General features: G+C 39.9%; 1 long non-coding RNA gene across 1 annotated transcript; it reads right to left on the reverse strand.

The window, feature by feature from the left end:
- Positions 1-7,803: 7,803 nt before the first annotated feature.
- Positions 7,804-9,573, reverse strand: LOC139621258 (uncharacterized). The gene is made up of 3 exons (XR_011690970.1): positions 9,054-9,573; positions 8,148-8,189; positions 7,804-8,031 (listed from the first exon to the last, which is right to left on the reverse strand). It is a non-coding gene; the product is annotated as an uncharacterized lncRNA (long non-coding RNA).
- Between the last annotated feature and the right edge of the window lie 18,054 nt (positions 9,574-27,627).

Genomic DNA, 27,627 nt, shown 5'->3' on the forward strand with positions numbered 1-27,627 from the left:
AGATCTGCATATTTACCATAGGAGACTTAAGAGATTAGATCATTTCCACTATGTTACCAATCACAAGAGTACATCTTTGAGTAATCCTTCCAATTGGGAACAAAAATTGGTGACCATCTCTACCAATATACAGGAGTTAATTAGAAAAGATGAGGTCTCACTACATCATGTCAACACAGAAGGATACTCTGTGGACCACTAGGAAATTACAGGATATTGTTATCAAGACAGCAGGCTAGGGAGGACAAATGGTTATTCGCTTGGCAGTTCTATCTACTATACCCCCTTGTCTGAGCTGGCGCAACTGAGGACACAGGTAATAATCAGGGAAATAGTGTCTCAAATGTACAAGCAAAAATATATTACAGCCAAACAAATGGCCTACTTACTGTATATGGTCCTGACTCACCTCGCCCTAGATTGTTTAATTTACTGCCTAAAGTACATAAGAGCCCTGTATCTTGGCCTGTTCTGTTTAGGGTTCCTTCAGGTAGACCAATAGTGAGTGATTGTGGCTCAGAATCATATTGTATTGTGGAGAGCTTAGACTATCAGTTGACTACCCCGTCTACATTATAGCTATATTAAAGACAATAAGCTGAATGACCAAAGGGCGCTTAAAGATTACCTCTCCATTGATTACCTTTCCATTGATATCGACTCCTAACATGGAGTTAGGATTAAAGGTTGTAAAAACGGGATTCCAAAAACATCCTGTGCCTGGGCGTCCCAACAAAGCAATCCTCCCAACTATTAGAAATCGCCTTAGCTAGAAAAGATTTTGAGTTTAATGGTAAACATTAACTGCAGATTAGTGGCTGTGTGAACGGTCGGAAATACCATCTTATTTCCATCTTATGCCGACTTGTATCTAGCACAGTGGGAACAAACGACATTTGCTAAATGTCATAAAAAAAACCCACATCTACCTTTCCTGAGCAATGTTGTAGAGGAGCTGAGTTACGCAAACACCTAGCACAGAGGCAGCTGTCTATCCTCATTCTGCTTTACCTTAGCACCATGGCTTCACAACTGTTGACCATGATCTTTTACTTAACTGTCTTGAGAAATGGGTTGATCTGTTGGTACAGTTCTAAGCTGGGGAACACATCTGAAGCAATAAACACTGACTATGGTGTGGCCCAAGGCAGTGTTCTAGGACCTTTGCTGGTCTCGATCTACATGCTGCCACAATTTTCATATCTATGCTGATGACACACAGCTGTATGTGTCCATAAAACCAGATTACCCAAATATGCTGTCCATTCTAACTCACTGTTTGTCAGCCATTAATGAGTGGATGAGCAAGAATTTCCCTCTGCTAAATGAACATAATACTGAGATCCTCCTTGTTGGCCCAAAAAATAAGAGATCTTTTTCTTGCTAAACTAGGACATCGGGCCTCGCAGACATAACCCCAATTAAGAAACCTTGGTGACATTTTCTATTCTTACCTCAATTTTACAGCCTATTTTAATTATTTGACCAAAGAAGCTTTTTATCATTTGCGCAACATTGCAAAGATGAGACCTATACTGAGCCAGCAAGATGATAATTTTGACTACTGTAAAGCTCTGTGTACTGCAAAAACAGCTACTGCTAAACTACAGGCAATCCTGCTGCCAGGGTTTTCCTATTCTATACTATTTTTACTATTCCTCTAGACAAGATTGTAGTTTCATAATACAGGAAACCAAATAAAACTCTTTAACAAAGAAATATAGCCATATAACTCAAAACATACAATTATGTAAGTACATGCACTGATGTTTAAAGCTGCTTCAAGAAATGAAGCTTGAAAACACATAGTCTATTCAGAGAAGTGGGAAATGGAAAGTCTTTATATTCCTGAAGTGTACCCAGGGTATGATTTGATCAAATTAAATGATGATCGTCCTTACGGTGAATGCAGTGCTATATGTATACATACATATAATCACACAGAGATCACTTACTATAATATTAGATGATCATATCGTGTTTTCCATGACGCAAGGTCATACAGGATTAACTCTGATGATTTGTAAACTGGGTTTTTCGTCCAGTCTAAAGCTCTGTTTCTGTGAACACTGGCAAATTTGAACGCTTTCCATAACAAGAGGTGAACCTTTTGATTTCATGATAATTCAGATGACCTATGGCTATAGTATATGGCAGTTCAACTCATGGCATACAGTGGCACTGAAAAACAGGAGATAGAAATTACTTTAATCCAATCATAGTGTAATGCTATGATGCTGAGTTAAACTGGTCTGCTGAATGTGCTTGTTGCAGAGCCCCACTATGGGCCAGTATGTACCCTGGGTTGGAAATTGCTTCTTTCATCAGAATAATAAGGTATTTGTTATTTCATGTGAGAATGGATGCATGATTGTTGTGCGCATTGAGGAAAAATTACATCAGCAGCGTTTCATTACCTTGCCTCTGTGGTGATTAATAGGATTACATCTTATGCAATCACTGCTGTTGAAATTGCAACAGATTCAGTTGATTTTGTTTTTTAAATCAAAGATGGATAGTGTGCAAGTCCAGTCCTAGTAGGGTACAGGTGCAAGACAAAAAACTGCAACAGATGAGAAGGAGAGGAAACACTGAAATTTACACTGAAAGCCCCAAAGTATTTACTGCAATATCTCCACCTGCAAGGCAAACATTGGTGTGAACAAGAAACAGGTCATACATACAGGCAGAAAATGACACCCTAACCTCCAATTGGGAGATCACATGACACAAGATAACACCCTGATGAATTTGCTATGAACAGAGTAAAACGTATAATGTCATCAGTGAAAGATACGCTGTACATTTTTTTTAAATTTTACCTTAGTGTCTACATAGTGCAGAATATACATGAGAGGAAACAATCTATATAAGTTGTAGATCGTAACACCAGACAAGCTGCATCCAGGTGGATGCTGTCCATTGAGGGAAGTGTTATCATGACATTTAATTGCAGTGACAACTTCGCAGCTGCCTTCGCAGTGCTCTTCTCAAGCTGCTCTTTCTTCAGCGTTGAGTACCAGGGGGGCTGCTGCATGCACGCTGGAACTTGTGCAGAGGCAAGTGGATTTCTTTCTGTATTTTGATATCATAATTAAATCAGGTGTGCAACAGTAGTAGTAGAATAAATTTTTGATATAATGCAATATTGACATAACTGAATAAAACTTTTCATTAATTAAGAATGTTGTTTGGATTACCTTTTGATTTTTAATGTTATTTGGAGTGGTAATACAGTTGATTATAATATTATAATATTATAATAATTGTAACAATTATTATTTATAGTAATATATATATAATTATAATAATTAGAAGTAATCAATATAAACTTTAGATATTACAGTACACTATACAGTACTATTCTATATACTGTTAATAGCATTGCAGTAGTATATTGTAAATCAAAATACAGTAACTTGCTGGCAACCTTGCTGCCAGTAACTTACTGTAAATATACAAGGACACTGTGAACAGTGTAGGGTAGCAGTCACTGCCAGTCCGAATGTAATTATACTGCCCACTGCCTACATTAGCCAAGGAAGGAGGTACGGTATATGACATGAGTGGTGCTAGAAGCAATCACATGTATAGGTATATTATAGCCTATGTGGAAATGGAAATTTAAAATGTTCCAGTTTTGGATAGAGATATTGTAAGAACTTGGACATCTGTTCAATGGTTGTACTGGCAACAATGAATATGCCATCAATAAATCTTTTCTACAATAAATATTTTATATTGACTTTGCTGCCCTTTGATTGTAGGAAGAAAAAAACATTATATAATTCTACTTATAATATATATAAATTTTACATTATTATACAATAATTGTGACAAATACTGCATCAACTTTCTTGGTGTAAAATTGTACATAGAAGATTACAAATTGTACATTGACATGCACCAAAAACCCACCAACAGAAACTCAGGGGAGACAGTATCTCTTATTAAGAGCTTGCTTATTAGCCTATTAAATCTGGGCTGCTGAATTTGATGAGTCATTCACCAGGGAGGCAGAAGATTTTACCAACAGACTGGAGGATATAAGAAGTAATGGGTCGATGTGGCAGGGAACTGCTCTTTCTTATCCCGTTCTCACAGACCAGTAAAACTTTATTAATATTCTGTGCCACAGTGACATGTTCCTCCTGGGCTCTCTGAATCCACACAGCTGAGAACACAACTTATTAGGCTGAGCAGCCAAGGAGACAGGCAGCATAAACCACAGGAACAAGGTCTGTGAAAAAACTGAGCAGTGAAAAACACTGGAAGGAAAAGGCAAAAAGAAAAAAAAGTATGATGAATTGTCCAATTCTCACTGTTTAGTTTGCCCTTTATGGCTAAATTCTACTGACTTCAATCCACCTGGATCATACTGGCAACTGTGCTGACATAAGGAAACACTGGCACATATTTTGCATTGCTAGAACTGTCAGGGCTGAACAATGGCTCGGACTCAGATGCAGATTGACACAGTAAGCGAGTTCACAATGTCCTTTAATAAAGCAAAAGTCGGTACACAGGAGATCAGTCCGCGGAGCAAAGGTATCAGAATCGGTGGGCAAAGGCAGGGTCAAAAACCAAAAACAAGACAAGATACGAATAAGGCACACGGGGAATAAAGGCTGGAACGTAGTCATAAAGAACTAGACGAACTGGCACAGAAGGGAGGGAACACAGAGACTAAATACTCAGGGAGAGGGAAGACAATGAGACACAGGTGCAGCACATTAGGGCAGGGCAGGTAATCACACAAGGGGAGGACAGGAACCTGAAACGAGAAAAGAGGTGAGTATCAAAATAAAACAGGAAGTACAAGACAAAACACTGGGGGAAACAAAAAAGGGAACTCAGCTATCCAGCTGAGGCATGACAAGAAGCTCATCTCTCTAGACAGGAGTGTCAATATTAGATGATTCTGCTAATCCCAAATTTCAATTAAATTTTTTAATTCTAATTTTTTTTAATTATTTTTAGATCCAGTGCAAATTTAAATTTCTGCTTTCTGCAATATTTGCACATGGCAACTATGGCATGGTTAAGGTTATGGCAAAAAACTATGGTAAAGGTACAGTTAGGATAAGGTAGCCAACATACATTCAGTAGAAAGGCAAGTAATCTACACGGTACTGAACTTTGGCATCCGACATAATCATGATGCTCAGATGACGATCAGATGCAGGAGACTATTCATTTGATTTAGAATAGTTTTTAATGTGTGATGAAACATTATTATACCCCCACCAGTGTTGTAATGAATTACTGTACTATTATTACTTTACCTATTAACCAGTTGTGTAAAGGAGTTTCTAAAACAGTAATAATAAGTAATAATGTTACCATTATTCATCCAATCAGCATTGCGTTATCATCATATTGTTTCCGCGACTCAGACTAGTTTCAGATTACCCTGTTTATCCATGATCATATAAAATATTAGCCATTTGTGTGAAGCTTTGTCATAATTGCTGTGTGATGTCTTGAGTAATGGCCAAAAAGTGTTTTGCAAGGTCACTCTGACCTTGACCTTTGACCTTTGACCACCAAGTGGAGCAGGTTGAGCTTTGACCTGAGAGACAGAGATCAGACCTATAATCCTGACGAGAGAGTGTGCGTGGGAAGAGAGGTAGAGTAAAGAGGCGACATTAAAAGGTATGTATACTGTTCTATATTTGGTCTTAGTCTTTTACAATGTTCAAAAAGAGCTACAGATGTATGTAGCTAGTGTTAGCATGCTAGAGACTTTGATTTCTACAACAGCTTGCTAGCGACAACACTGTGGGCCAGGTTTTGCACTTACCTCTAACTAACCTCATCCATAGTGGTAACAAACTACTGTCCTGGAGACCTGAGTGTTTTGAATGCATTTGATGTTAGTTTTCTCTCTTCTACATATGATAGGATTCCTTATTGATTAGCAAGTGGACATTGGAAGGTCGAGAGGGAACACTTTTTAAAAATTGTATTTATTTTTGAAAACAAAATATCCACTGTCTCTGAAATAAACTTGACAACTTGGAAAACTCCTTTTTTTCCCCACACATGTATTGTCCATTCTGTGGATCTGCAGTGACAGCTTCCCCTAGCTTTTGTTGTGTGTGTGGCAGACACATCAGATTTCTAAAAAGTCCCTGAGGAGATGCACATCCCAGCACTAGTACAGGTAAATAGATTTGTGTTTGTATTATAGAAAAATAAGTGGTTAGAAGACTTGGTTAAAGTATGTTCTTGTTGTTAAATACATCTCTGCAATGTGTGGCTTGCATAGTTCAATAACCAGCATATTAAATGTGTTCTAAAACACCCTGCGGGAAAGATTAATGAGACTCCTGGTGAGCTTAATAATAAAAGAGTAATTAATGTCTCACTCCAGTATTTTTTGTAGCAGGAAGCTCAGGTGTAGTTTATAAAATTTAGGGCGATGAAAGAGGGAGAGAAAGACGCTGGTTTCAAAGACACGTCAGAAAACGTAGAAACAGAAAATAGTGAAGGTATTCTCTAAATAAATAAATAGATAGATTAATTAATATGTTGCTCACATCTTCATTTTCCTAATTTCCATTTTCATCTCTTTTCTGCTGAACAACTGTTGGCGGCTGCTGTGAAGGAGCAGAGATTTGAACCAGGAAATGGAAGGTGGCGTCCATGTTTTGATGCTAAGGAAGTTATAAACATCCTAGAAATAGACAGCACAGAAAAACAAGGAAGGAAAGGCCTCCTAAAGCACAACACTGCACATTTACACTGTTTTAAACCCCTCTTTGTGCTATCTGATGCTCTGTACAAGATAAATTCCACCAATGATTCATTACACTTCCTCATCATGTCCACCTCTGTGCCTTAAGGTCTTTTCCTTGGTTCATATTTTTCATTATTTCCTATTTTATTTTGCACTTGTCACATTAGCTCTTGTTGTTGATCCTTAACTTCCAGCCCTTGTGTGTGATTGGCCGCCCCGCCCTGATTAGCTTCACCTGTGTCTCATTGTCCTCCTACTCTTAGTGTATTTAGTCTCTTTGTAACCTTCCTCTGTACCTGTTCATCTTTGTCTCGTGTCAAATGTTCCAGCCATTACTCCAAGTGTTTGTTTTCCTAATTAATGATTTTGCTAGATTTAATTTACGCCCTGTGGGGTTTATTTGCCTGCTTACTGACTGCCTCCCCAAGTACCGACCCCTCGAGACTCGTTCACTGAGCTGTGTATCTGTTTCTGAGTCGTGCTTGTGAGTCCTCACCCCTGTGGTTTTGTGAGTGTTACATTCCTGGTCTGACCTGTGTATGTCAGGAGTGACACAATTTAAACATCAGAAAGAGCATTCAAACAGCACCTTCCTTTCAAATGTTACAGGATTCCCTATTTTAAAGCTTTTATTTCCAATGTAAACTTTTTTCTCACCACTATGTTGGTTTGTTTTGCCACAATGCAAAGTTTCTAGGTCAGGGGGCAAATAACTAACAGTAACCTGTTTGCAGATTAATAAGAGACCAATAAAGACTAAGGTCCTCAGACGGGAACTTGTTGGTAGTTTCTATATCAAGATGTGGGAATAAAGGGAACAGGGCTTTTGCTGTCAGGGCACCAAACACTGGAACAACCTATGGAGTGCACTTACACTTTTTTAAAAGATTACTTCTAAAAACATATTTCTTTCATAAAGCGTTAGAATAATCTCTTAAATATTTGATGTTACATTTCTCATTTGTTTTTGTTGTTATAGGGTTTTTATTTTTGGCCAAGTTGTCTGTGTGTGCTTGTTCCTTGTTTTGCTGTTTTATCCTTTTGAAGAACTTTATAATCTCTCACGTGTTTTTGTAAGTAAGGTTTTATTATTAAAACTGAGGCAGTTAATGAAATTCATCAGTGACAGTGACAGTGTGGTCCATGTTATTCTGCCATCTGGAGATGGTACTCTGGTAGTTCTGGCCGATGTCTGCCACATCAAACGGGAGCCATAATGAAAGCCTGGTCCCTTCGCTCTTCTTGTATGGCAGCATGTACAGTAGCAAGAGGAGTAGTTTTGCTTTTGCCTGGACAATGAGAAACATTACTTTTTAAAGAGAAGAGGCTCAATTCAACAATGTGAGTTGTTGACAGGAAATCGAAAATTTCATCATAGCTGTAGCTGTAGCTGTCACGGAAGTACTTTTGAATCAGGTCCTCATTGTGGGTCTGTCTGATGCTGACCCTGACAAACACAAAGAGAGGAACAGATAAAGAGACTTCATTTTCAGACTGCAGCAGATCATCTGGTCTCCTCAGGACATGTACCCCTCAAGGACCAAAAGGTGTGCAGGAAAGATTATGGCAGACCCCTCCCGCTCATGATACCATCTGTTTGAACCCCTTCCCTCTGGTAAGAAGTTCAGGTCTATCAAGAACAACCTCACACCAACAGCTGGCTCACAAATACACTCAAAATCTGACTCAGATTTATTATTTAATTCTATCAACTGAAAACTAATATATAATTATGATAAAAGCTGTTAAAAGTCTGCAATAAATTAGTCTACAATGTAACAATGTTCAGAAAAGTAGGTCTCCATACTGATAACTATTGTATATAGTATTCCAAACAGTGTGTTGTGTTGAAGCCCTATATTCTGCAAAAAATAAAAAACCCAAAAACAACCAAACAAACGAAAAAACACATGGCAAGGCAAATATATTTGTAAAGCACATTATCATACACAGAGGTCATTCCCTGTGCTTACCAGGAAATAAAAGAAGCATAAAAATAGAGGTAAAAACCATGATAAGAAAACAGTATAAAACCAGATTATAGAACAGATAATATCTAATTAGTTTTTAGCTTCTTTTTAAAACCAGTTACGGTTTGAGCAGATTTTATATCCATTGGGAGCTGCTTCCAGCAGTGGGCAGCATGGCTGAAAGCTGTTTCACAGGGGAAGCACTCACCAGGAACCACTAACTGACCATCTCCTGCAGACCTTAAAGACCTATTAGCCATTGAACATTACAGAGGTATACTGGAGCCCAGACCATTTAATGACTTGTAAACAATAACGATATCCGTATCAATTTTACTTACCAGTAGAGATGGATCATGTTCATTAGTACTGTTGAAGTACCTGTTCAAATGTTCCAGGTGTTCGATCATTCATGCACAGGTGAGAGACACAAAATTGATGGCATTTTGCATAATGAGCTATCACCTGTGAGAGTGGTGATTATAATCTGTATGGACCAATAACTTGGTATCAGTGTCACATTGTGTGCTGCATTCATGCCAGCTGAGCCATTATCATTTGGAATCATCGCTAGCTACGCGTTTCTACTTGAACACAATTTCAATATAAAACTACCTATTTAACATCAAGTCTGAGTATTGCCATCACTTCTTCAACAGTTAACAACCTTTTGTTCAATTTTTGCACTGCAATCACTTTGATTATTTACTTCACCATGTTTGCAAACATTGCCTTGTACAACAGATTTACATTTGCATCCATTACAGCAAATGCACTGCACAAATACAGACAATCAAGTCTACTTAAAACTGCATTTTGCCATATGAGCCACAGAACACTTGAACAAGCCTCAGATCTTAAATCACAGAACAAAACATGGCAGTGATATGATGAATCATTTACCCGCACTCGATTTGTCATCTCTGCTTCTCTTCCTTTTGCCCTCTGCACATCTCCCCTTTCTACACCTTCTCTGCTCTGCTTTTCACCTCTCTCAACCCTCAAATGCAATTTCCCCTGGCTGATCAATAAAGAATTCTCCAAATTCTGTTATATTTAGAGTTACAGAGAAGAGAAAACTCACATTAAATGCATTCAAAACACTCAGGTAGCTTGGAAAGTCGTTAGTTACCACTACAGATAATTTTAGCTAAAGTAGAGTTAAATGCAAGATCTGGCACACAATGTTGTTGCTTGCTATTTTTTGTATAGGTCAAAATCTCGTAATCTGCCTTTCAGAACCATGGATAGCACCACTTGGCCAAGACACTTCAATATTTAATACAAAATAATCTCAAAATGCAATACCACGATGTGCTGTCGACATAAGAATAAATGTGCTATTGTCACAGGAACATGAGCTCTAACAGTGAAAATCCATTTCTTATTTTATTGTTTGCATTACAGACTGTTCTATAGTCGGACTGGCACCCAACTATCAGTGGGCCAGTCAAAAAGTCCATAAAGTTTTTATTGGCCCTCTGTGTGTGTTTGTTATTCATCCATAGAGAGCGTGCTACATGCATGTTCCAGCACTGGGCTCACATGTGATCAACACTCTCTAACGGCTGCTCAGGAGCTGGAGGGAAGTGGAGCCGTGCTTCTAATTCACTGAGCCTCCCTCCATGATGGCGAAATATCTACATTTATTACATGTACCAACATCACTAAAGGAGACAGAGGAATAACTAAAGATAAGATGCACTGAATGAGAGACAGCAGGAGAATGGGAAGGAGAGAGAGACAGAAGTCTTTGGTAACTGTGAAAGAAACTAGATCTGAATAGCATGTAAACAACAGAAACACCAGCAATGAGACAATACACTTGCTGCAGCACAGCAATAAAAGCCCTGATAAGAAATAAAGAGTTCTGTCCACTGAAACACTAAAGGGCTTTTAATTTGAAATGATTATGGTAGATTTGAGTTTTCAATTAACAGCATATTGCAGTTTTTAACAGGGCAAACAGGAGTGGATCACAACTAGGCTTTGTACTCAAATACCAGTATGACCAATTACACAGAAGGAATTAGAAATAAAGAGCTGCCTCTATTACAAGCCTGCCTCAAATAAATAAAGGCCTGTTACTTTCTGCAGTTGAGGTAAATAAAGGCCCCAGTCACTATTTGAGTAAATACAGTAGTTAGGAACTGCTTTGGATCTGCTGTAAACACCCTCAATGACTGTTTGTGCCAAATGATTTTGAAAAAGTACTGGCCAATGGGAAAAGTCCAGCACTTGGCTGACTAATGGTGTAACTTCATCACTCCCTCAGTCAGTCAGTTAAGCACTCGCTCTTGTTGGCCACCATGTGCATCAGCAGCATCAAATCCCAACACAAGTGTTACGTGGCAATAACAAAATTATTTGACAGAACTATTAAATTAAAAAACATCTTTAGGCCACAACAGCTGTTTCCTGCTAAGCACCGATCTAAGCTCTTATGTCCAAACCAACAGTAAAGGCCCTTTGCAGCCTGTGCATACAACTGCCCCCCTATAGCCTGAGAGAATGAAAATAAAATTGAAAGATTTTGTAGCACAGTAACAGTGGTGAGACTGCACCAAAACAGAACAGTTGTGGGCTAATGCGCTGATATTCACCACAAATCTGTAAGAAGCTGCAGTTTCAGTGATAATTCTCCGTCTATGAATACCTCCTTTTATATTGTAACTGTGTTTTTACATTTTCAGGATACATTGCTATTACAGAACTACCAATTTATACCTACATTAATTGCGACCTAATTAAAATTGACATATTTTGCTGATGCAACAATTAAACAGAGGTCAATCAAAGCTACCTTAAGAAAAACCTACCTTAATCCAATATTTAGATACTTGAACTTTTGACTTGATTGTTTACAATCTGACACAGAAACCAAAAAACTAAAAAGAAAAAAAATCATATTTTGTCTATCTTCATAATGCATTGCTTGTGTCACATTGTTGGTCTGAAACAGTTGCTGTGTGTTACATCAGGTTATTATTTACATACTAGTTCAACAACAGCTTTTAAAGCAACAATGCTGCTCATACAGGAATGGGGGCTGAGCATGAGTCAAACAATGCATATCCAGCCAAATGCTGATGTCAATATCTTGGGGGAGTGGTTGGGGGTGGGGGTGACTGATCCTCAGTAGGACTAACAGTGTATTCTAAGGTGTAAAGGGCAGTGCTGCTGGCTGTTTACCACTGTAATCGACTGATTCTCACCATTTGCAAGCACTGAATGCAGCATTAAAGCCTTTACAAGCAGGGCTGTATGTCAGGATGGTGTAGTGTTGAGTCTGTGAGGACAGGACAGTGAATTCAGTTAATGTTCTGTCATGGATGAATCGTTTACAGTTATACTTCCCCAGACTGCTGAGGCACATATTTTCCCTTTATTAAATAATTCCTCCCTGCACAAGACTAACTTGACCTCTTCTGGTACAATTAATCCCATCTGGACAGGCCTTTATATAACCCTTGGTATTTTACAGAGTCTTTCTTTGCTCAGGGTGCAGGGTAAATGTCAAACTGACCGTAAGTGAAGCAGTTTGGTGCACATTCTGCCTGAGACATGAAATAGAGGCCGTGAAATAGCTGCTGATTGCTGACGCTGATGTTTCTGTGAGAGGGCAGTGTTGACAGTATCAGCACACCAACTCATACAGTTAATCTGACTGAGCAGGAGGGGCAAGGTGGCACAGTGATTGTGTGACTCAGACCGATATCATCTTAAAGTTAAAGGCATGCAGCATTTTTTTAATACAACAGAACCCACCTGATAAAGACATATCCACACTAACTGGTCAAATACATGTTTTCAACCGTCATTTACCCAAATATGGAGGATCTTTTTGAGCAGTTCCACTGGGGTCCATTGGGTGCTTAGCTGTATCTGTATTAGAATGTCTTGTATTTCATTGGGTATCGTTTAGACGATGATAATGGATCAACCCTTACTCTCAACCATGGCCTTACTTCCAGCCTTGAAGTGATAGTTTGGGTTATTTGACGTGGGGTTGTGTGAGGTACTTACTCCACAGTCAGTGTATTACCTGCAGTAGATTCAGACGCGTGTGCTCCCAGTTTAGAGAAGCAGCAGGAGAGACCAGCACAGAAGCTGAGTGATGTCCTGTAAAGGGTCAACAGAAAAATCTATTTTAGCCACTTAAAAAAATACCCACAGAAGAAAACTTACATCAGTTTATGTGTGCACTATGTTGTGAATATTTCCACTACTTCATCTTGCTGTCAAACAGCCCTTTCCATTTGGGACCACATTTTTTCAACCGTTGAACTCCTACACACAAGTGCACCTATGCTTACCTCTGTCTCACACACACAGTGATATAATTGGAGGGAAACCTCACCCAGCATCAGATCTGAGGCAGATCTCGTAGTCAGGGACAGATGGCTGAGGTGATTTCCTGGATTCAGACAAAGAACATAAGTTGGGGATGAACAGGGTCAGCAATGGAGTATCAGTCCGCAGAATCCTGGAGAGTCTTGCATCAAGGATGGCAAAGAACGACTGGGAGGCTGGGGTTTGTATACTGGGCGAGTGTAATCAGGAGCAGCTGTGTGACCAAGTGAACGGAGTTGGCGAGGTGGGAGCAGCTGATGCAGGGAGGTACAGGAAAACAGGGTGAATGGAAAATTACTGACTGGGAGCTGGATAACAGGGAGTGCAAGAGTGAGCAGGTGATCTGTAATGCATTAGAAGAGGAGGAGTCAGAAGTGGAAGACAATACACAGTATAATCCAAGGAGCGAGACAATTGATGAGGAACGATCAAATGATGATGAGGAGGGCTCTGTTATGTTTGCGACCTGATATTTAAGTGTCGGAATTTGTCCTGGTCTTCATTCCCATCTGTCAACTGAGAATGTTATCAGGATGATCCCAGCGCCGACAAGGTGTACCAAGGTACAAGGTATACCGTAACTCATACATCTAATCATGCTTTGAACTGATCCTGACAAAGCAAATCAAAATCATAGTTCTAAAAATGACAAACTTGGAGGGGAGACAGGTGTTCAAAGAGAACTGAAGGGAAGTAGAAGAGACAGATGTCCAAGCATACATGGGTCTGTTGATTCCATCTGGTGTGCACAGATCCAGATATGACTCCACCTCTTGTTTTTGGCATGCAGAGTCTGCGTTTTTTTTTAGAGCCACCATGTAATTTCAGGCATTTCATTCGTTTTAATGGGTGATGCATTTTGACATTAGAGATACCCAACTTGGCCATCGCTGACACGACATAATTGCTGCAATCCAAGAGGTTAGAGGCAAGTGAGTGGAACATCTGCCATATTTCTGCAATCTCACTCTATACATTACAGTAGATGAATGTCTGCTCCCTTTCAAGGGCCACTGCCCCTTCAAATAGTACATGCCAAGTAAACCTCGGACATACAGGATCAAGATCTGGGACGCATCAGATGCCAGGATCAGCTATGCCTGGAACATTCAGTGTACACAGGCAAACCTGCTGGATGAGCTCCAGAGAAGATCCAGGCCATGCATGTGGTCCTGAATATGACAACCGGTTTCCAGGGGGCACAGCATCACATGATAGTTTGGTAACTTCCTGTCCTTGGCCCAAAGCTGCAATGGAAAAAAACTGACCTCCAAACTTGCTCCTGCATTACTGACCACAAAGGACAAGGATTGATTTTCATCTCAGCTTTCCTACATGGATGGACACACAAACACACACACTTGTCATACTGTCCTAAGACAAACAAATCTGCCTGTACAGTGACTGGGAACCAGGGTGGACAAGATGTGCTTTCGTGTTTTCCCTCAACTCACATGTACTAGTTGTTCTTCTCATTTAGGGGCTGTTTAGATAGCGTTATAGGATTTGTTTGGAGTTAGTGCTGTGGTAGCTGTTTCTCTTTGTTGAGGTGACGCTGTCACTTTAAGATCAGCTGAAGGGTAGAGTGTGCAGGAGAGCAAAGCTTTCATAAAGCCAGTGTTATACTTTCTGCATCTATGAGGATGTGAGGGTCTGCGTGACATAAATTTCATCATTGTAGGGTATAAGTGAGGCTCTGGTGTGGATGTCCATGTACCCACCATCCTACAAGGTTACCAACTGCGCATGAGCTGGAAAACAAACATGGACACTGAGTTAAAAGAGAGGTTGGGTGAGAAGGTCTACCCAACTACCCTCACCTTTACAATTCATCTTTACAAGAATACAAAGACAACCAACTTTGTTTTAATTCTTCTTGCCAGTAATTCTTCTTGGATGTTGCCATTTTGATTAGATTCACAGTGGGCATTTGCAGAATATGTAGACGACAATCTATTGTACATGTATGGAAGGTGTCCTCAAAGTGGACTCTGTAAAGCAGCATCCATGCATAAAAGATCATGGAAATATTTAAAACTGTAAAAGTGAATACAATTTTGAGAATTCACAAGATTTATACATTTTTATGCATATTTGCCTTTATTTTGCATCTGCAACATATTGCAGCAATGTCACTACACAGACAAACCACCATGGCACCCACTTTTATAGATTTATATATAGAGCTACATTTCACGTTCTACCCTTTCCTTTATTTTTAGGGCTGAATTTGCTTATGCAGCATTATTTATCTTCAGGTTTAAAGTTCATATTCATTAAGCTAATCTAGCTGATACAGTAGAATAATGCATCCATTAGCTGTTGAGCTAACCCTGACACTTTTATGATGATGTTTTAAAAATTTCAGTGTTGATAAATGAGCAGTGTCATCTATAGGCAAACAATACACAAACAAATCCAATTCACCAGACTAAAACTGTCTCTCCCTGCCCAGCCTCATCGCCTCTTCCTCACCTGGATATTAATCCAGTCCAGGCTTTCCAGTTGGCGTCTGCTGTCATAAATCAAGCAAACAAATGGCAGAGACATGAATATAATAGAGATACATCAGCTAGCCATCAGTTATCCTGCAGTGCATAACTCTGTGTGTCTGCTCTGTGCAGCACAATGACCAACCTGAGCTCGCAGGGGATTTGTATTGAATGTTTGTGCTCTGTCTGTAACTGTCTGTAACTGAAACCAGTATGACAGAGCAGTTCTTCAGCCACATAGACATATATATTTATATATAAACAACCAGCCAATTTGTTCACTGTCAGTTTCATATTACAGTAAGCACAATATAACAGCGAACAGGAATCATTTCAGAGACCAACCAGGAGCCCAGGCTCCCATGTTGTGTTGTGCTAAGTAATCACTGCTTTCAAAGGCTACGTCCACAAGAACAGGTTTCTATTTTAAAACAGCATATTATACCAAAAATGATCTGCCTACAGACAAGTATTTTAATTCCATATCAGAAATGGCAGTGGAAAGCATTGATTGGAGAGACTAACTGACCAGACCCAATCAGGAAGCAGACATGGGTGTTTGAGCTCTGTGCTTTGTGTCACGATTAAAAAAGCTACACCTGATATAATATCATCATCTACTAGTTATGTTTTGTTGTTAGATGACATCTAATAGCTGTAGTGAAGGGGAAAGTATTGTGATGTAGTTTATAGAGTGAAAAGGTCCGCATCAAGAGGAGGTTGGGGTGGATGGATGGGTCAACAAAACACAGTAGTTTAGTTCGACCAATGTTATACTGAAATGTGATCATAACCATGGTGATAAAGGTAGGTGTACCGCTCTCGATGCCGCTCTCAACACTGCTCTCGACGCTGCTGTTTATTATTGTAACCATGACAACAGAGGGGTTGTATCAGAGGGTTGAGCTGTATGGTTGTTCAGGTTGAAGGACTGGTTGCATCTCTTAGTAATTTGCATTAATTCACAATTATTTTACACAAATTAAACTGTTCTATGGTTATGTTTATGCACAGCACTGTGCACATCATGGTCTGGTTTAATACAGAAAAAGTCGAAAATCACTTCAGACACTTTACATTTAAGCAAAACCGCAATAATTTTCTAACTTTAACCAAAGTGAGTATGTTTCCTAAATCTGACCACAGACAGGACTGTAGATGCAAACTCCAGTCTGCATTGTCAACAGCTGTGAGTATATAAGCGTATTTGCCATGATGTCAAATAATTCAGAAGTTAAGTCAATGCAAAGATACAAGTAAATGCAAATGGACACATACAGTATTTGCACTGGATGGCACCAAGTGAGACAAAACATGTTTCAACTTGAGCAATAAATTAAAGTTTATCCATAGGCTTTATGATTCCACACAAACACAGCACATGCTGCACATATACCACAGCTAGGTAGTTAGCAACAAGCAAAGCACCATGTCCACGGAGTTAGCATCATTACATCTGATGTCTGACAGTTAAAAATGGCTTTAATTCTTTCTGTGTGGTGTTCTGGCTGCTCTTACTCTCCTCCTCAGTCTGTAGGAAGCTGCTTTGAAGTTGTCCCTGTCCTCTGTTATTAGCTCCTCATTATAGGCTCATTCACAGTTTTGTGCACTGATTGATTTACACATAGCTTTTGATTTCAACAGATTGGCTGGAATAGTTTCTCCAACCAGAAAGTCCATGTATCCCAGTGTTGCCTTTATGAATTCACTGGTGTCCTCAGAGTTGCACCTAAACACCTCCCAGAGTGTGCCCGATAGCATGACTTGTGATTGGTTAGACCAGCTCTGCGAGTGCTGCATTTTACAAGCTGATTAAAAAAAAGAAAAAAAAACTCTGGCATGACCTTTCTCAAGTTGGCTTTGTTGAAGTCACCATTAATCACCAGCTCTGTGTTTCCTGACCGTATAGAGTTAATGTCCCTGTGTAACGATGATAAAGCTGTGATCGCCTGCAGGGTAATATGAACAGTCACAAGGACAACAGAGCGAAATTCCCATGGTAAATAAAACAGGCGACACTCCCTCTTCTCCCTGTGCTGCAGTGTTCATCATTAACTGTGACACACAAAACTCTGCCAGGGGTCTTCCCTTAATTGTCTGTTCTGTGCATGCAGTGGATGGAGAATCCAGGCAGCACAGTACAGTCCTGGACAGTGGGTGTGCGCCACGTTGGTAAGGCAGATAGTGTTTAGATAGAACCTGATCCTGGCTCTGAAATCATTCACAGGACAGGACATTTGCAGTTAATATGTTGGCCATCGTGAAGAGTGAGGCTTGGCTCTAATCATATTCCTCCCCCGACGACGTTCTTGGCGTGGTGGGAGGACTTAAAAATATGTAATGTAAATATAGGTTTTTAAGGAATATATTTTCAGTATTGTAAAAATTTTAAATGTGCTTTTATCACTGTTTAAAATATAAATATATATAATAAAACTATGATTTAAGTTCATTTCCAGACATGTTTAAACTATGCAAAAATACTGATCAATATTTTGATGAGGAAACATCGGACAGACATTTTTAAGCCTCAGTCAGACCCAGACTCATTAGTTTTTGAAGAGGTTGTTTATGACCAAAATCTACAAGACCTATCACAACAGTTATTTGTTGTTTGTTTATGTTGTTTGTTAGCTTGTAACTGGCAGTGGCTGACACAGTGTTAGCGGTTGTGCTAATGCAAACCCTTGCTCTCTGTACTGACAAGGTTTTGGTGACCAGTCACAGAGCAGAGAGCATCAAGATGGTGAAGAAAACGGAGAGACTCAACCACATGTATGAGCCTCAGTCTGATCCAGACTCAGATGAGGAGTATTTTGTGACCAAAACTGGCAACTAGCAGACGCATTGGAATGCTTACCATAGTTTGCATCTTTTATTTGTTTATGTTGTTTGTTAGCGTGCAACTGGCAGTGGCTGACACAGTGGTAATGGTTGTTCTAATGCAAATGCTTACTGTCAGTACTGACAAGGGTTCAGGTTCATTTAGCCCTGCCTCCGTCCCCAAAAGTTGACAGGATTCATTCCTTAGGTTATTTGACGTCAGAATCCCTGGCTGTCTGAGTCTGAGTTCACTGCAGACTGCAAATACACAGCCATGGTGTTGACTGGTTATTTAGCTCATGGTTTGTCTTGTAATATATATATATATATATATATATATATATATATATATATATATATATATATATATATATATATATATAAAACGTTATATGGACGTTAACAGGTGTAACACTTGATTTCCATCTTTATATTGGTTTGAATTGTGCTTTGTATAATAATAGTAGTACAACCCAGAATGAACATATAGTTTAACAGCAAACATCATTTAATACAGCCAGACCAGGAGTCAACAGCCTGATGGAGCTAAGATGCTCTCTCAGAACTGAACATACAGCATCAGCTCACATGCTGGAAAATGAGCTGCCACATCGTTTCATGTGCAAATGAAGCAATCTAGTAGTAATTGGGATAAATGAATCCTTCCTCTCCATTATAATCACATCTTCCCTTCATCATCTGTCTTCAGCTCTTCCTTTCCTCCTACTTGTCTATCACACTTGATAATAATTGTAGCAAATTTGATCTCCTGCTGGGTTCAAGTCCTGTAAGTCCCAGACAAGTAGGATAACTTCATGTGTAGCTCAATGGGTTATACAGAAATCTGTCTGGGCATTCAGTAGTTGTAATGGAACATCCCCCATCGTTACAGAAGTATTACTCACACCTCCTTGATGCTGAACCCCCCTCATTTATTTCTTACGCCTGTCATCCATTTATTCCATGTCATTAAAGCCTGTGATGGGCTCTGAAATTGCACATCGTACATGATGTTCCTTTTCAGCGAGTCACTCGTTCATGTGTGAGCATCTGACCTTGAAGTGGGTGTGAGGAGATGCAATGTACTATAAATGCACACACACACACACACACACACACACACACACACACACACACAGGGGGAGATTTCCAGATCAGTGCGGTGGATGATCACCCGTGAGAGGTCAGTATTGGAGACCTTCTGTTTGGCTCCGATCTGGTATTATTACCACTAGCACTGTGACATACAGTAGGGTCCCATATTTCAGGCTGGAATCACAGCCAGCTGAGCAGATGAACCTGTACCACCTCCAGCTGAGACAATCTGAAAACCATTCCTTTCTTAGAACAAAGTTGTCAACGTGTATCAAGAGAAGAAAATAAAGGGAGGGAGAGTGAGATAGAAAGATGAAAATAAAGAGAGACTGTAACTTCTTAATCCTTCTCTCTCTGCCTCTCTTTTATTTACATTTTATATTTAAAGCTCCTCTATACAATGTTTTCAAGATTATATTTTATCTTCATATTAACCAAGGATCAAATGACTGTGTGAAAAGTGTTGCTTGTAGTGAAAAAAACAGAGAGAGAATTATTACGAAATCTTCCTATTCAGCTAAGTGGGAGCAAATTAACAGCTGTTTTGGTTTTCCAGCCTACGATGTTACTTTAACTGCTCTCAACAACCTTATTTCCCAGGCAGCAAACTGTTTTAATGGGAAAAAGCTTGGATAAACCCAATGTATGCCCAGCAGTTACACTGTTTGATTAATATGGTTGCTAATATGTCAATGTTGTTTCACCAGCTTCTTCCACTGCCTCTAAAGGGCAGCAAACATTGCCAATGTGTGGCCCATGTGTAAGCAGGAACATCGTCTCTCCAGACTGAAATATCCCACCCACCACACCATACCTTCTTTGCCTGTAGTATTTGTAGCACCTATAATCACAATGGATGACAAAAACTAAGTGATGAAATTATAAAACACCCAGAGCTGTATCACCCACAGTTCAAGCAGATAAAGATAATATTAAAAATACAGAGGTATCTGATCTCTGAGTATGATAACACTGCCCTGAGGAGACTCCTCCTTTTGGAATTTGTTTGGACTTTTGCTTTAATTCCGGTTTTATTTTGAAGTAGCTTTCCTTGTGTGTCCACTTATGCTTTATTTCCTGTCTTTGTCCTGTTTCCCTCCGTAGTGATTGTCCTGATGTGTTTCACCTTTCTTCATTTACTGTTGCCTCACTTGTGTATTTAAGTCTCTGTCTTCCCTCTGTCTGTTTGGGCCCTGCAAAGTTTCCCTGTATCTCGTGCTCCCAAACTCTACAGACCAGCGAAGCTTCCGGCACAGTTGTACCCGAAAATGGTTCATTACGCGAAGCTTTTCAAATCGGGCTCAGTGGGAACACTTGCTGGTCAAAGTGAGGAAAAGTGCTGTGATGCAAAATGTTTCACCACTGACCAACACATGAATTTCCTTGAATGAATGAATGAATTGATAGGTGAATACACAAATTAATTGATGAATAAACAAACTGATACATAAATAAACTTGTTCTACTGCATACACTTTACATTGTGGATTTGGATAATTTCCCTTTTGCAAACAAGTAAATTTCATGACTTTAGGAAGTATAAAAGAGAGAGAGGGGGGGGTGACAGTGTAGATGACAATTCATTGTAGCAATAGAAGGTTTACTCCACAGTGGTCGGGCTGAGCCTGTTCCTCTTCTTACTGACCACTTCGTCAGTCTTTGAAAAAGCCTGTTCACATGGCATAGAGGTAACCAATGGCAACCAGGTAACCTATGATGGATTTTTGCTCTGAACTTCTATGTTGGTATTGGCTGTAGCACCTTGGTGATCAAAAAGATCCCACAGGCCTGTCCGAGGAATAGTGAGAAAATATGCAGCATTATATTGCACAGTACAATACAACGTGACGATGAATTTAGAGCTATACCCGTTGTGTCTGCAGCTGTTGTGGAGGTTTCTGCAGAGGTCCCTGGTGTTGGGTCGGGTTCTGCTGTCAGCCTTTTCACAGCAGTTTGTGCATTGGATGGATTGCAGAAGCCCGTGGATTTAAAACTGGGATCAAGGAGAGTGGCTAGGGTCATTTGACTGGCTGTCTCACAATGAGCCAACCTGTCAGACTTCAGTCTCAAGAGGTTACCATGGCCCAAGTCTGGCCCAGTATACAGCATGATGGTCAGATGCTACTTCCACATCTGGACCACTTCTGCCATACACACAGAATATCTTCTGGCTGTCAGTTAACACCGGAGGACAACAGTTGAAATCTACCCAGATGTGGAAGGTACATTGGCCACACTTGGGCCATGGATCCAGGGTGTATACTGGGCCAGAATTTTTATTTTGCTATCTGTGCTGCTTCTCATCAGTCCCCCCTCGCTGTTTAGTTGCCAGGGCATGCTTCAACATACAGATGAGTGGAATGACCTTTGAACCAGAAACAGTCATTTCTGTGGAAAGTTCAATTGTTCCCTCTTTCAGTGGAGATGGTACTCAGAGGCAGTCTGATATGCTCTGGTACTCAGCTGAGGACAAATCAATATTTTTTTGTAAATGTAAAGTACAGGCAATGCATATACTGTGCCTCAGGTAGCACATGCAATCATAGGCCACATCAGTAACAATGCATCTCGTCTTGGATTGAATCCCCCATTCCTCCATGAGTGACAAGTTCACTGCAGCTGTATGAGTTGCTGGGAATTTACGCACTCCCAGTAGCACTGTTTTTCCGCTCTTCCTTGCCCTCAACAAAATGGCAGGTCATAGCTAAATATGAATCCATATGGACTGATGTCCACATCTGAAGTCAAGCTGACAGCTGTAGCCCTTTTTTTTAACCCCTCATCCTCCACAATAGTGAGAGGCTGTGAGTCTTTCACAGTCATCTTACCTACAATGTTGTTACCTACAACACAACAGAAGCACATGACTATAACAAATTCATGTTAGACATGGATGTAGGCTACTGAAATGTGTTAGAGACACAGAGGTCAAAGATTTGCCAGTAAGAACAGAGACAATTAACTACTTAATTATTTTTAACGACTATATAACACATATATATATATATATATATATATATATATATATATATATATATATATATATATATATATATATATATATATATATATATATATATATATATATATATATATATATATATATATATATATATAGGCTAACCTGTGAAACATCAGTGTGTTTGCATTTTCAATGTGAGCATTTTCACATGCTGATGTGGTCATTTAGCCCAAAATTCATGCCATCAGTCAGTCTTAAAATTTCACATTAATAGGCGACTGGTTGAGCACACACTGTTAGCCCGGATTTCATTTCTACTCAAACAATCAATTTCAATGTACATAGATAATTTAAGTTTGATTGTAGAACTATTAAATTTGAGCGCAGTCTACTATTTTGAAGTAGAATAAACTTACATATGAAAGTAATGTCATGAATCAGTAAGTTTAAGTTAAATGGGATGGAATTTTTAAGTTTTGGTCATGACCACGCCTCTTAAATTCCTGCTGCATTAAAGTAGTGTAGGAAGGTTCGGTGTTCACAAGGTCATTTTTCAACTTAGGGGATGCTACAAAGAACATTTTTTTTTTATTTTAATACTGAAAACATTTAAAAAGACATGGTTAGCCATTACTGGCGATATTTAATGTTGTTATCAACTATGCAGAAACACTTTTTAAGCTTTATATCAGTGATTGTATTCTACTAGTAGAGTCTACAATATCTAAAATCATAAAAATATTGACTTGATATTATGGTTTATGCAAATAAATAACTCACTAATCCAATCTTTAATAGATCTTTAAGCTCTAATCTTTTTTACTCTACACGGGCAGATATTTACTGTAGCCTATCAGTGTTTGTGTGATTTTTGTCAGTCGGAAAATCATTTGCCCGATTATTCTGACACCACTTGAATGCAGCATAGTTCACCTGCCTGAGGCCATGTTGCAGCACGTGACTTCACCTGTATTTTCAACTGTTCGCTGCTGGAGTAACGGAGACGATGAAGGAGGGCGACAGGACGACTGGATCTGGTGAGTGAGCGACCGCATTTTATTCTGTGGTAGCGTTTGATATAAAGTTAGCACTAGCCCCAAAAGACTGTTAGAGCAGTGAAAAAGACGTTTTCATTAGCTAAACTGACGTAGTCACGTTAAGACACATTTGGCTAGCAGTGCAAAGCACTTTAACGGACATTTTCTCTTCAAAAACACACAGTAAAAAAGTCAATAAAAATAAATAATAAATAAAATAAAAATGATTTTTTTTTTCTTTTTGAATCTTCTAAACCTAACCTCCACTGTTGTGGCTGGTGAAAAGGTTTCCTTAAAAGATATTTGAAGCTCTTGTTTTTCAGCATTGGTACTCTTGCTATGCTCATTGTATATTTTTGGGTATTTTTTCCACTCAAGTTATCTGCCATTAATTGTTGGTACATCACCTGTCAAATGTTAATTGTGTTCATGTGACCAGGTTGTGATATTGTAGTGTGCATATGACCCTCTTAACTTCAACAATGTAACATTAGTTTTTAGGAAGTGGATGTCAAACAAATGGCATTATATAGTTTTATCACTATCCAGAATTAAGAGTCTTAAAATAGAGATAGATGGTAAAGGATAATCTAACATTACTTCCCAGTCTCTCATGTTTTTTTTCTTTGTTATTGTGTTGCAGGTCTCCAGAAGACATGTTGTGGAAGTGTAAGTACTGCCCTTTCATCTGTGAGAAGAGAGCACAGCTTTTTAAGCACTATAGACTTAAACATGGGAGCTATGCAAGAACAGAACCATTTCCATGTTAACACCAGGAATGTCTGTGTACATTCAAATCACTCAATGCACTAAGAATACACTTATCCCGCCTTCACACCAAACCTTCAGAACAGCAACCAACCGTAGATGTACCAGTAAAGTTTTGCTGTCTGTCATGTGGGTTTTCTGAGTCTTGTACTGAAACTGACTATTTTAGTCACCTGCATAATACACACTTAAAAGTCAACCATAAAGTCAGTTGCCCTTATAAAGACTGTGACTTTGAAAGCAGTGTCTACTCCACTTTCAAAGAACACAAGAGTAAAGCACACAAGGAACACAGCTGGAAGAGGTTCAAGTCAGAAATCATTGGTTGTGATTATGAAGGTCATGATCAGGATGATGCACAAGAGCAAATATCAGATGCTGATGACATGGCAGAGTTGGAAGAAGTTAGTGAAGAAGCTAGTGAGAATGATATTCATGTTTTAGGAAAGCAGCTAGAGCACAACTTAGCATCTCTTCTGTTAAAGATGCAAACAGTTATACACATACCAGAGAGTTGTGTGCAAGAGATATTACAGCAGCTTTGTCAAATCAATAAGCTGTCAGAGCCACTTCTGCACAACAAAGTGAGGGCTACACTAAATAAGTACTTTGACACAGCACTGGTAATTTCGCTCACAACTGTACCATTGACATTATCAGAGTGTAACATGATGTCATTTTGTGCCAAAGATGGACCCTTAGGACCAACTCCCCCACGAGATCGCTGCAGTGAGACGCTTCTACTCCTACCCCCCCCCCCTCCTCCACGGACACCTGTGGATTGTTGACTCCGTCCAGGAACCGATCAAGGATGTCTCCATGGCAACTTGCTGTGTTATCGCGATGACACCCTGCGAACTGAGGCACTGATTGTGAACTAGATGAAGCGACTCCCCAGGCCTATGCACACACACACATTCACGGACACCTCTTACATGTACATATGCAACTCACAACCCAACCCCATCCCACGCCTTCGCCGCTTCCTCCCATCCAGCGCTGCGGGCGGGGTCCGATAGCTGCGCCTTAATGGCAGCGGCTGCGGCTGGCTGCCTGTCTGCACTGGAATCACCTCCTCCCCCCTCTACCCCCTCCCCTGGAGCAAATTGTCTTGAGTCACTGTGTTGTAAGATGTGTTTGTTTATATATGCCTATGTTGCTGAGGTTTTTTTTCCCGAATCCCACACTGTACCCCCCCCCCCCCCCCCCCCCCCCCCCCCCCCCCCCAGGAGTATAGTTTGGGTTCTGTTATTTTTTCTCCTCTCCTCTCCACTTGTTTTTCCCCATTCCTCCTTTTTAAATGGCGCCGCAGATGGCTGCCTCGGTGTTTTGGTGCGCTCTGCACCATTCACTAGAACAAATTCCTTGTACGTGAAAACATACTTGGCAATAAACCTGATTCTGATATGTTGTGGAAAAAGGCAAAAAACCTCTTGCATATGTCCCCATTGTTCCAATGCTCCAGAAGCTGCTTAACAAAACTGATGTGTTAGACAAAGCTATGTCAGAAAAAGTCCTTGTACTGCAGGAATACACATCTTATGCAGATGGGCAGTACTTTAATGAAAATTCTCTTCTTGCAGGCGATGAATTCACAATTGCTCTTGGCCTTTACATTGACGACTTTGAAGTAGCCAATCCTCTCGGAACGTCAAAACTGAAACATAAAATATGTGCAGTATATTGGGTCATTGCAAACATACCTGCAAAATACAGGTCCACCCTCAACTCAATCCAGCTTGCTCTGCTATGCAATACCTCTACAGTTAAAGATTGTGGTTATGCAAAAGTTCTGCAGCCTCTCATCTATGATTTAAAGATATTGGAGCAAAATGGTGTTTACATAGAGTCACTAGGTGCAAGTGTGAAGGGCACAGTCTTATATGTTGCCGCTGATAATCTTGGTGCTCACTCTCTTGCACGATACTTGGAGAGCTTCAAGGTCGACAAGTTCTGCAGATTCTGTCTAGCAAGCAGCAGAGACGCACAACAGCAAGAGGTATGTTCTGGATTCTTTCAACTCAGAGACAAAGACTCTCATGATAGGCAAGTGCAGGAGGTGAGAGAGGACACAGCACTGACTCAGACTTATGGTGTTAAAAGAGCATGTCCATTAACTGAAAATCTCGAGCACTTTCATGTGGTCACAGGGTATCCTCCCGACATCATGCACGATCTCTTTGAAGGCATTGTGCCAATTGAGTTGTCCCTGTGTCTTAAAAATCTGATAAGCAAGAGGTATTTCACATTAGATACACTAAATCAGACCATCAGACACTTTAATTACACATTCACAGACAAAACAGACCGCCCTCAGATCATCGGAAAGGGATTTTCCACCAAAGGAAGCATTGGTGGAAATGCCCATGAGAATTGGTGTCTCATAAGGCTCCTCCCATTTCTTATTGGTCACTCTGTTCCTGAGGGTGATGACACTTGGGAAATTCTGATGCTTCTTAAAGACATAATCGAGCTGGCTATGGCACCAAGGCATACTGAAGAGACACTGCATTTCATGGAATGTAAAATAACAGAATATAGACGGCTTCTGCAGTCAACTTTTCCAGGTTTTCAGTTAAAGCCAAAGCATCACTATCTGGAACACTATCCTTACCTTGTGAGGAAGTTTGGTCCCTTGTGCGATGTTTGGACAATGCACTTTGAGGGTAAACATAAGTTCTTTAAAAAAGCAATTCGAAACGCTCAAAATTTCAAAAATGTTGCAATGACACTCGCTACAAAACACCAGAAAGCAGTCAGTTACCATCTTGACTGCAGCGCATTTTTCAAACCATCGGTGGAGATGACAAGGGTTACCCCAGTTTTGCTAGCCTCTTTCCCTTTGAATGTTCAGAGAGTATTTGCTCGAGACATTGCAAAGGTAGATTCTGTTCTGGATGTGTCATCTGTCTGCATAGAGGGAATCATGTATCATCCACGTATGATTCTCTCTTTTGGCGCATGCTCAGGTCTCTCTGAATTTGCCCAGATTGAAAAGATTGTTGCAGCTAACACAGAAATCCTGTTCATCTCCCACAAAATGACCGCATGGTACTGTGAACATTTGAGATCTTACCAACTTCTCTGTGGTGATATCCCCTCCACACATGTGGTCAAGATATCGGAGCTGAATGATGTCCTCCCCTTATCAGCATACAGGGTCCAAGGAGAACTTATGGTAACATTGAAACGATATGTTATTTGCTAAATTCTTGTGCATATCCTTTCTCCCCAGATGGCTCTGCAAGAGAAATTCATCTTGAGGGTTATTGTCTCAGAGGGAGACATCAGAAAATTGACAATGACAACACGACCGGACACACTTGAAGATTTAATTGGCTGGCTTAAAGGCACTCTCCAAGCAAATTACAACTTCGTCCTGCAG

The sequence above is a fragment of the Trachinotus anak genome, unplaced genomic scaffold, assembly GCF_046630095.1.
Source record: "Trachinotus anak isolate AG129_WGS33_773 ecotype Australia unplaced genomic scaffold, CSIRO_AGI_Tana_v1 ptg000005l, whole genome shotgun sequence".
Taxonomy (NCBI): Eukaryota; Metazoa; Chordata; class Actinopteri; order Carangiformes; family Carangidae; genus Trachinotus; species Trachinotus anak.